Here is a 10,788-nt window from a genome sequence, read left to right as displayed (position 1 = left end):
GGTGCCCTGCGACGAGGAGGCTGCTCTGACATCTGGGGTCCTCTGGCTTTTCTAGTTCACATTCACAGTAGATTCTGGTAGGTGCTTGGGGAGCCTCAGTCTGATCCATGGCCTGTGCCTACCTCCACTTTGGAGGGTGTCTGTGTGTGCCTTCTATGTTAGGCCACAGTGGTATATGTCGTGCACTGAGCAACTCTGGGGCACTGTTCTCACTAGAGGCTTCCTAGGTCCATTTTCTGGCACACAACAAAAGTGTATCCTGCGGAGGGGGTGCCTTTTTCTAGTTCATGTACAGGTGCATCCTGCCTGGGAGGGGAAAGAACATTGTGCCAGCCATCAGTTAATCTGGCTGCCTGCTTGCCCTGGGCATACGAGTTTGCCAGAGCTGCTGTAACATATACCATAGACCGGCAGCTCAAACAGCAGACACTGTTGCCTCAAGTCCTGGAGGTGGGGAGGCCCAGATCAGGGTGTCGGTAGGGTTGGTCTCTTTTCTTCGGTGTGTAGATGGTCGTCTTCTCCTAGCGCCTTCACACAGTTGTCTGTGTGTCCTCATCTCGTAGAATGATACCAGTCACACTGTCTTAGGGCCCCCATGAGATCTCATTTAACTTTTATTACCTTTGAAAGACAGGGTCTCCAATTACAGTCACATTTCAAAGTGCTGGGGTGCAGGACTTCAATCCACAAATTTTAAGGTGGCGTCATTCATCCAATGACATCGTGCCTGAGGGACGTGATCTCTAACCTGGGGTTAGAGATCTTCCTTCAAGAAGATGATGACCTTCTTGAAGGAAAGTATGTGAAAGTGCCTTGTATACCTAGACGTTCTGTGCAAATATGAAGAGTTCCCTCCTGTGTCTTGAAAACATATGCCTGGTTCCCTGATGTGACCATTCAGATCTAGCAGAAATATGGAACGGAATCGGCCCCCTGGAGGGTGGAAAGAGCTGCGAACAGGTAGAGACCAGCACATAAGGTAGAGCGGCCTGCTGTCCTGGTATTAGGTCCACAGCTGGGAATGCGGCTTTCCTCAGCTTAGTGTACAATGAGCACCAGTTATAATCTATGTGCCACGTGCCATGTCCCTGGGAGGAGAGGGAACAGTGGTCCATAGCAAGAGATGAAAGGCCTCCTGGGCACATGGGCCCCCACCTGGTTGGAAGAGATGACCTGTCCCTCAGTGCTTGCCAGCTTTGTGTTCTGTGTCTTTACTGGGGGGGGGGGGGGTCACAAGGTCACTTTGCAGGGACAGTAACTTCCTTTTCCTTCATGGAGTCACATCAAGTGATTCTGTTTAGGTGTCTAAGCAGTGTGACTCCTGAGCAAGCACTGGCTGGTGCTGGTGGCAACCAGACGCCCAGAATTTAATTTTCTTTGGCTTGCTTCCTAAGAAAGGAAGCACATGGTTCTCATACATCGTGAAAAAGTCGTTTTGAAATTTTCCTCTGTGGTGACATGGCTGCACAGAGGGAGGCATGGCCAGCAGGAAGGGCCAGGATTCCTTGTTCCTAGGGCTGCAAATGTGCCCACAGGTGGCTGTGAGCATTCTGCAGATTCACGTGATCTCTCCCACAGAACCCCACGAGGGGAGACAATCAACCTGCCCTGGTTTGGGAGTGGAGTTGGGCAGACCACATTTTGTAATCCCTTGGTGCCAGGGTCCAGCCCCAGCAGGAGTCCATGGGTTCCACCCTGGTAAGGGGGTGCGGGGAGACAGCGTTGGCGATGGATGGAGAATGAAAGACACAGACTCTAGTTCTGGTGCAATCATTCCCACTTTATTCTGGGGAAGGCTGGGATTATATACATTTTTCTTCAGGCTTTGATGACAGGCTTGTGACTAATAAAATCAAAAAAGTTTCCAAAGCATAGGCAGAAATTGTTTTTACCGAAAGATTATGAGAAAACAGTAACCTTACAGATTATCCTTACTTAATCACCAGGGCTTGCCATTGATAAAATAAGCTGGTCCATATTTTGTAGCTACTGTGGGAGGTGCTTTGTGTTCAGAACTTGGGGAAACATTGTTATATATAAATTTCTGTGCCCCAACAGGTTCTGGCTGTGCCAGTAAATGCAGTGTTTGGTTTTTAACATAATAAAAACATTCTGCTGTTGTGAGGTTAATCATCACAGGGTTTCAACATGTGTTTTGTCTCCATGATGTTTTTCTGGCAATTTGTAGAATTATTCCCATCACCTCTAGCAAGATCCCCAGACTGAAGTGAGTAATATATTATTAGGAAAACTCCACAGAATAACATCCAAGCTAGGGAGGCATACATCTGGCGACAATCCTTTTAGGATGAGTCTTTGCAATCATCCTTCAGTGGAACTCTGTCAAGCACTGCAAGGAGAGCCAGGCGCCCCTGCACCTTGGTGACTTTGTACCCAGTGGATCCAGGGACCCCTTTTGGATTCTCTCCAAGTCCCTCCCGGGAGGGAGGTCTTTCTTCCCCTTCTTGTGTGTCCTCTCTTCCTTCTCCCTAGGAACCCAGTGCTTTAATTTATCTTGGGTCAGAAATTCACAGTTAAGGGCATTTCATCCACTGAGGAATCCAGAAGACTCCTGATCTCAGAGACTGGTTAAAGGTGTGTGTGTGGCGGGGGATGGTGAGGAGTTTCAGGCATTTCCAGAGAGTTTTAAAATGGCAGGAAGGGCCTCCGACACCTGTGGGCAGCTGCAATACTTCAGTTTGACTTTTCCAGGGCATACATCATTTCTTTCATGCAGTTGGATCTGGGACAAATGTCATTCATTTGACACGAAGGAGTAAGGGGTGGGCGCTTTTAACAGCTCCACGGGAGTCTGCTCAGAGAGCCCGTTTTTCACTCCTGGCCAGCTCTGTGGTTGAGAAGCGGCTCCTTCAAGCATTCTCATGACATCTGCTGGTCCTGGTCATCGTCCTTCTTCCACCGGGGTGCCAACGCTGGGCCGAGGGACAGCACAGGCCAGGCACCGGGAGGGGCCGGTCTCTCCCTGGGGCCTGAGGCGGGGCTGGGCACTGGGACAGGAGGTCCAGCGCGCCGCCCACTCCTTGACACACGCACGGAGCACTGGGCTGTCAGTCACAGCGGCCGCGCGCTGTGCGGCGGGGGCAGGATCCTCTGCCCATCACTCCAGGGAGTCCACCTAGGGCGTCCACCTAGGGCCCGTCTGGGGCACCCGCCTCTCATCTGGACGCCCGCATCCTGGGGTGCGAGGTTTCCGGTCCTCCCGGATACGCCCGCCCCGGTTTCCTGCTGGAACGTTCTCTCTGGCGCGAGGTTTCCGGCGGGCGGAGTGAAGGGCAGCGGCCGAGACGCTCAAGTCTGGAAATCCCGACGTCCGGAGCCGCACAGGACGGTGGGTGCCGGCGGGCCTCCCGGTCCCGCCTGCACGTTGCAGGAACCCGGCGGCGCGAGATCCCGCGAGAAGACGCGTGGCGTGGCTTCCCGCCGAGGCGGAAGCGCCCTTTCCGGCGCGGCGGCCACGTGATCGCGCGTCCGCAGCTCCGATTGGCGGGTGGCTCGGACTGGCAGCTGCAGTGCGGAGGTGGATCGCCGCGCACCCGGATGGGTCTGGCGTCCCTTGCGGGTCTGGTCTGGGGGTCTTCGGGTGGCAGCGCACCTTCGTGGCCGAGCCTTGTGCCCTGCGGGCCTCTGCCCTGTTCCCAGCACTGTGCAGGGCGCCCCCCGGGAATGGGGCTTTCCAGCGAATGCTCCGAAGCTGAGTTGCGCTGGGAAAGCTGTCCCGCTGTCCCCGTGGCGTGGCGCCTTGAGGGCCCCTCCAAGAAAATCGTGGCACAGGCCATCTTCCCTTCCTCGCAGAAACCCGGGCTGACCTGCTTGCGCCCCTGTGGAATGCCCACGGGACTTCACGACAAGCCCTGCGGGCCCCCGGGGTGAATCTGCAGTGAAACCTCTGCAGTGACGGGGTGGCAGGCATCATTTCTCTCCTTCCGGCAGAAGGGGGCAGGCTGATGCTGCCCTCATTCCTGTGTGTCTGGGAAGTACGTGGATTCGAGTGTCACAGCCCAACGACCCTTGGGATTCCCAGGACCCCTGCTGGGATGACCACTTGGCCTCCCGGGTCCACATCCTTCTCCAGCTCAGTGCTTGTTAAGCACCTTATGAGCAGGAGTGCTGGATACTGCAGAAGACCGTCCTGTCCGGTGGGCTAGGTTTGGAGGGGGAAAGAGACGGGTTCACAGCCGCCACCAGCAGGTTCCTCAGATAGTTGCCAAATTTAATTGCCTATGAGGTAGATGTTAACTTTGTTTCACGTGATAGGATTCTGAGGCTCAAGAGGTTGTGAATGACCAGAGTTCACACAACTGGTCTGTAGCCCACTTGGGATTTGAATCCAGATTGTTCCGACCTGATCATTCAGAATTTTCCCTAGCCCTGTCTTTCTGCTCATCCCTGATTAAAAACAGTAAGATGCTAGGGAGCCATAAGTGTTTTCTTTGCCCATAGGAGTCCAGGACCACTTTTATGGTTCCATTTGAACTTGTCTTTGTGGCAAAGAATGGCGTGTGCAGAAGAACAAGGCTCATTCAAGCACACTACTAAGCCCAGATGTGCTCTGACTTCTTTCCCAGCCACTGCTCATCCTGTGTGTCCTGCGGCTACCTGGAGCTCTCAGCATTTCCTCCACATCTGGCCTTGCTGAGAAGGTTGCTCTGGTTAACAACCCTCCAACACCAGCTTTCCTGCAGAGACTCAAGCTTCAAAGACCAGGTTGTCTCTGAAGTTCCCTCTCATATCCTGTTGTTTGCTAAACTCTAGGGACTCTCCCTTCATGATCCTTCATAATTTCTGTTCCTTTCCATTTTAATGTGGCACTTGGACCAGTGCAGTCACTAGCGAACTGGCTCCTCTGCTCATTACACCAGGAAGGTTGCTGAGGGCTCTCCTGGGTGCATCCGCCACTTACCTAACCCTTTCATTTTTGCTGTTTCCGTTTCACCTGGGCGTGCTTTCATCTTTGTTTTTCTGAATATCTGCCCACCTCTGCCCATAATGGATCAGATACTTCATTTGATCAACTTCATCCTTAAATGTCAATTTGTTTTTTCTGTTTACACCCGGAGACTGGGCTTGGTTTGAAAAACCAAAACCCAGATGGGAAGCTGGGCTTCTGGCTTGCTTGGGAGGGAAGTTTAGACTTCATCTTTCATGCATCTAAAGGATAAATACTCCTCTGATGTGCTTTTCAAAAATTTAAATATTTTAATTCATTTTATTGAGATATGATTTGCACATAATAAAATGCATGCATTTTAGTTTGATGAGTTTAAAAAATGTGTACAACCCTGTAATGGTTACCTGAATTGACAGAATATTTTAAACACATTTCAAAATTCCTTTCTGCCTTTTTCTAGGTTCCTCTACTCCTAGACCCACACAATAAATCTGATTTCAATGACAGCAGCTAACTTATCCTGTCCTGTGATTTTATATAAATGGAATCACACAGTGTCCACTCTTCTGTAGCTGGCTCTTTCACTCGGCATATTGTGACCTTCTTTTGTGTATCAGAACTGATGTTAAATCTTGCAGTCTCCTGATTTCACAGATGTACCAGAGTTGGTTTATCCATTCGCTTACTGGTTGACATCTGCGTTGGTTCCAGTTCTCAGCTATTATGAATAAAGCTATTAACACATGAGATGAATCTGTTTGGAAGCCCATTTTCATTTTGTGTGTGTAAGTACTGAGAAGTGGAACTTCTAGTTAGATGTCAAGTGTAAATGCAACTTTACAAGAAACCGTCAGACCTTCCCAGAGTGGTTGCTCTTCCACACTTTGCCCAGGAGCTTTCCCACAGTGATCTTAGCCAGGCCATGGACTGGATGAGGGGGCTGCCACCCAGGATTTCTGAGCCTTGATGATCTGAACAGAAGACGAGGACCCCTGGATTTCATGGGGCCAATGGATTGGACAGCACGCATCTGAGAAGTGACCAGCTTATAGTAGAGTGTCCTCACAGATGAATGTCCTGGTGCTGGATAAGCCCCTGGAGCTTACATGTGGCATCTGGCCTGAAGAGCTGAACACACACTGGGTAGGATTTAATTTGTGTCAAGTAAAAGATGCTTTTGAACTTCCATGTTTGTGGAGAAGTGTCCTCATTACATACAGATTTATTTCTCTTCCTAATTTTATTTATCAGTGCCCAAGGAACACATAGAAATCAATCCAGCTATTTTAATAGAATTTAATATAAATAGTTGTTAACTAGGTGTAAAGTTATTAACTGAGTACCTGAAAGGTAAGAGGAGAACTGTTATGGAGAAATGACTGCAGGAGGCAGCTACCTCCCTTGAACTTGGGAAACAACAGGAAGAGGCTGGAATGATTAAATGTAGTAAGAAGAGTTTGGAGGTAATGAAACTCAGGTCCCTGCGAATCAGGCGCTGCTGGGCTGGGCTGGCATCTCGTACTGAGTGTGTAGTGAGCTAGTTTCTTACGTAGAAAACTCTACATGGAGCCCAAAGAGAAGCAAAAGCCTTTGCCAGGATGAAGCAGCCCAGCCGGGGTGGCTGACCCAACTGGAAGCAGCTGGCCCTCTCTTCCTCCCACAGCCGGTCAGTCTCCCTCTGGCGCCCCCTTTTGTCAGCACGTGGCAGGGGGCTGCGGGCCAAGCAGGAAGGTGGTTCCCAGAGCCAGCCTGGTATCACAAAGCCCAGGACAGACGGTGCCTGGGAGCTAAGAGACCTGAACACGAGTGACCGGCAGTACGCTGACGTTCGGGACGTCCCTGCGTGTTGCCGCTGTGTGTGTGGGACATGCCTTCTCAAGTCCGCCTCCTGCTTTCTGTCTCCGGACTTGCTGGTTGACTCCCGTGCCCGGATCACCTTTGCTGGCTTTGGTGCCTGTGGACTGTTCTGTCACTATGAGCAGCTCAGATTCCACTCCTGACCCCAGACTGCCCTGGCCGGTGCCCTCCCTGGCCCTCTCAGTCCCCACAGGCAGTTTCACTTCCTGGACTGTGTGTGGTTGTCGAGCACGTGTGGATCTCAGAATCCAGACCTCGTGCATTTCTGTTCTCCGTGGTGCCTGGCACGCTGCCACAGCACAGCAGCGCATCTTGAGGACATTGACCACTGACCACGGGGCCAGGTTGTGAGGCTTCCGGCCCTTGGCTGTGACCCCACGGAACTGTCGTGGCTCCGCTCAGAGGGCTTGTTGATCGGCCTTTGTGGAGCTCGCCGTTGGGCTTTCCTCGGCCTGGCCGGCGTCTGAGGTCTACCCGCTGTAGTTCTAAGTGCCTGACGTCCTTTGGGGTCCCTTCCACTTTCTAATACCAGGTTTCCCTCGAAACCAGCAGGGGTTCCCAGGCATCACAGAACCCTGTATTTCAGTGTTTTTTAATGCAATATAAGCTTAACTATAGAACTTGTGCTTGCCACCCACAGATGACATGGTGGAGACTTCATGGAGCTCCAGACCCCAACAGCTGGGGCAGAAAACTGGGCTCCGTTTTCCTGTGGTTTGCCAATGTCAGGAGGTAGGACCCAGACGGCCTTGCAGGGCCTGGAGGTGACAAAGGCGAGGGCCACAGGCTGGAAGGGAGCTCTGTGGGAAGGAGGTGGGGAGGGGGAGGCAGGAGCGAAGTTTAGAACCTTTGTAATACAATGGCTTCAAGGCCCCGTGGCTACGTTCTGGCTTCCTGAGTGAGAAAACAGCTGGTGAAGTGCCCTGCGGGCTGGGGCTGGGCTCAGTGGTAGAGCAATTGCCTAGTATGTGTAGGTACTGAGTTCGGTTCTCAGCACCACATATCAATAAATGAATAAAATAAAGGCCTATCAACACCTAAATTTTTTTAAAAGTGCCCTGAAATAGATCCCAAAACATTTGAGAAGAGTCGATCCCAGAGGCAGGGTCTGCTCTTGGCTGCTCTGCACGTGGAGCAGGTCTCCGCAGTTCAGTGCGCTGTAGGGTTAGATCTGACTCTAACACGTTAAGGAGACAGGGCTGTTGAGTGCCGCTGCCCTGTAGGGCCCACAGCGGTAGCTGGCCTCGCCCTAACATGGCGCCAAGAAGCCTAACCACTAAGAAAAACAACTTTAAGGAAGTGCCTTTCATTGGCTGACAAATCTCTTCCATGTCCGTGCATAGCTCGTGATCAGTACATGTCCTCATTGCCCACCATTATGTGTCCACGAGCCAAACGCCTGACTCGTTAGCTGATTGGCTGCTACATCCTATATAGCTACACACATTCCGCAACAAAAGAGGAACATCAGGGGGAACATCAGGGGGAACATCAGGAGAGATCAGCAGCTGTGTAGGAGAGAGCCACACAACAAGAAGACAACAGCTGTAAAGAAAGAAGAACCAGGCACTCGGCTCAGAAGCTCTCCCATAAAAAATAAAAGTTTCAAACTCCTTCCAGAGCTGAGGCTTCATTTGTACTCGCCGGTCGAGACACAGGGCGCCCGTCCGCTGAGACTGTGTAGGAGTCAGGACGGGCTCTCATTGCCAACCTGACTGCGTGGAAACCTGCTTCTGGCCCCGTCTGAGCTCCTCTCTCTGGGATGCCCTGACTGTCTGCCCGGCTTCTTTCCTGAGCAGATCCTGATCTTCTCTCCCAATCCTGCCTGGAGAGCAGTTGCGTCTCCCTTCCCTCCAGCTTGGATCTGCCTTGTGACCCTCGCTTCTGACAAGGCTCTGTGACCGTAAATAGCGGGTGTTTCTTTCTCTCTGTCCATCACTCTTGAGCTGGGTATGAGCATCATGTGCTGCCCGGGCCTGAGGTCTGGGCATTTGGGGGCTGGTGATCCTGGCTGTTGACCACTGTCAAGGGAAAAGGTCGCGACCCTTTAGTTAAGGTCTTGGTTGGCCTTGTTTGTAATTCTAGGACTGGACAACACTTGAGTCCATAAAATAGAGTAAGTGCTCCAATGGGCCCAGCAGGGGGTTGGTTTCCTGGCAGAGAAGGGCTGAGAGAGTAGAAAGGAGGCAGGTTGGCCGTTTCAAAGTGGCTCTCCTTTAAAGGCACGCACGGGGAGACCCAAGGGCAGGAAGAAGAACCCCCTGGTCACTTCAGGTCAGCTCTTTGAGGGTGAGAGGATACAGATGCTAACGTGGAAGGAGTCATACTGACTGGCCGGCTTTGGAAACTGGGCTCCTATGGCTTCTCTCCTGATTCTTCAGAAGGTCAGGCAGCCCCTCGGCTCTTGGTTTGGTGGTGAGAAACCCCCTTCTGAGTTTTCATTGGATTGGTTGGGGCCCAGCGCAGGAGCTTAGTCCAACACAACGATCTGTGAATTTATCAAAGGCTACCTTCCACACGGTCTCTCTTCCATGGTGACAAGCCTCTCTGGAAACAGAGTTCATTTCCAAAATCCATCCCCAATCCTAATATGCAAAGGCTCTGGGACCAGAAAACGTGGTGCTGCTTCGCGTGGAGCCCGTTCAGGAGCAGAACCTTGACCTGAACCTGGACGTGTGAGTCTTTTACCCCACCAGGTGTGGCTGCTGTGTTGCCGTGGAAACGCGAACGTGCTGGATGAGAGGTGCTGTGGACTCACCGGGCTGCGCACTGTGCTCTCTTCGAACTCCAGACCCGGCTGAGCGAGACACCTGGGGTTTCAGGCGAGGGAGTTTGGGAGCCTAGGGTTTGTGTGTCTGTAGCACCTGCTGCGCACAAAGGCTGGGACCTGAGGGCCCGCCGGGCACCAACCGCAGCCTCAGGACCAGCGCTGGGCCCCAGGCGGGCAGGACCCCGTGAAGACGTGCGGGGCAGATGCCCGGCCGTGTTGGTCCAGATTCAGGTTTGCTGGGTGACGTGCTCACCACTGAGCCAGAGCTCTCTGGTCTCCTGGGGTCCCTTTCGCCCCTGCCCCGAGAGGGGTGTCTTTGTCATCGCTATGTCCCCGTGGGTGACCTGTGTCCTCAAATACTTTTGCCTGAGGAATTTTCCTGCCTGAGGACTTTCGCACCTCGAGGGAGGATGGCTTTCGTCCTTCCCGTTGAAATGACTCTCCAGTCGTTCCGGCAGCGCTGCAGACCCCCCGACAGCCCGGTGTCAGGCTCTTCTGGCCCCGCTGGCCGCACCTCCTCCGCCGCGTCTGCTCTTCCTTCAGGGCTGCCTCCCCTCTCTCTCCTCCCAGGCCTGTTCCTGAAGTCACTGGCCTCCCCTGGCTGCAGGTGAGACGCAGCTTCTCTGGTGACACAGAGCTGCCTTCGCACCACTTCTCTCTTTCAAATCATTCGCCTAAATTCCCGGGAGTGCGCTTGCTGGACCCAAGCGGGGGACTCGGTGTGGATGACAGAATCCGCTGATTCAAAAAGGATCTGCTGAAGCTCTGTAAGGTACCAGGGCTGCATTGGCAGCTGGGGTGTGACAGTGACCCAAGTGCGACCTCTCAGCCTTCTTGGAACTTGCCTCAAGGAGGGGAGAGGACCACGACCACATGCACAGTAGACACATAGACTGTCAGCTACAGCACAGTTGTGGGGGAGGATAGAGCAGGGCATGGGGAGCTGAAGTGCTGAGGAGGTGAGGGGGGTAAGAGTTGCTTTTCATATTGGGGGGCATTCAGGGAAGTCCTCACTGGAGGTGATATTTGAGCAGAGACCTGGCAGAGGCAAGGTAGTGAGCCATGCTGGTATATAAGGAAGAATGTCTCAGGCAGAAGATGCAAATGTCCTGTGGCAGAAGGCCCTTCTGGGACTAAATTGTATTATGATATGCCGGCACCCTTGGTAGTGCTCCACAGGTCTCTGAGACACTGCTTGTCACTTGAACAGCTTCCTTTTTCTGTCTGCTGTGGACTGGATGTTTTTGACGCA

The 10,788-nt window shown here is 52.6% G+C and overlaps 1 long non-coding RNA gene across 1 annotated transcript; it reads left to right on the top strand.

Moving 5' to 3' along the window:
* The first annotated feature begins 490 nt into the window (after positions 1–490).
* On the top strand, positions 491–5,796 carry LOC306638256. The gene is made up of 3 exons (XR_013757453.1): positions 491–1,654; positions 2,399–4,725; positions 5,370–5,796. It is a non-coding gene; the product is annotated as an uncharacterized lncRNA (long non-coding RNA).
* Positions 5,797–10,788: the final 4,992 nt, after the last annotated feature.

The sequence above is a fragment of the Sciurus vulgaris genome (assembly GCF_902686455.1).
Source record: "Sciurus vulgaris genome assembly, chromosome: 10".
Taxonomy (NCBI): Eukaryota; Metazoa; Chordata; class Mammalia; order Rodentia; family Sciuridae; genus Sciurus; species Sciurus vulgaris.
This window is presented reverse-complemented; position numbering and strand designations above follow the sequence as displayed.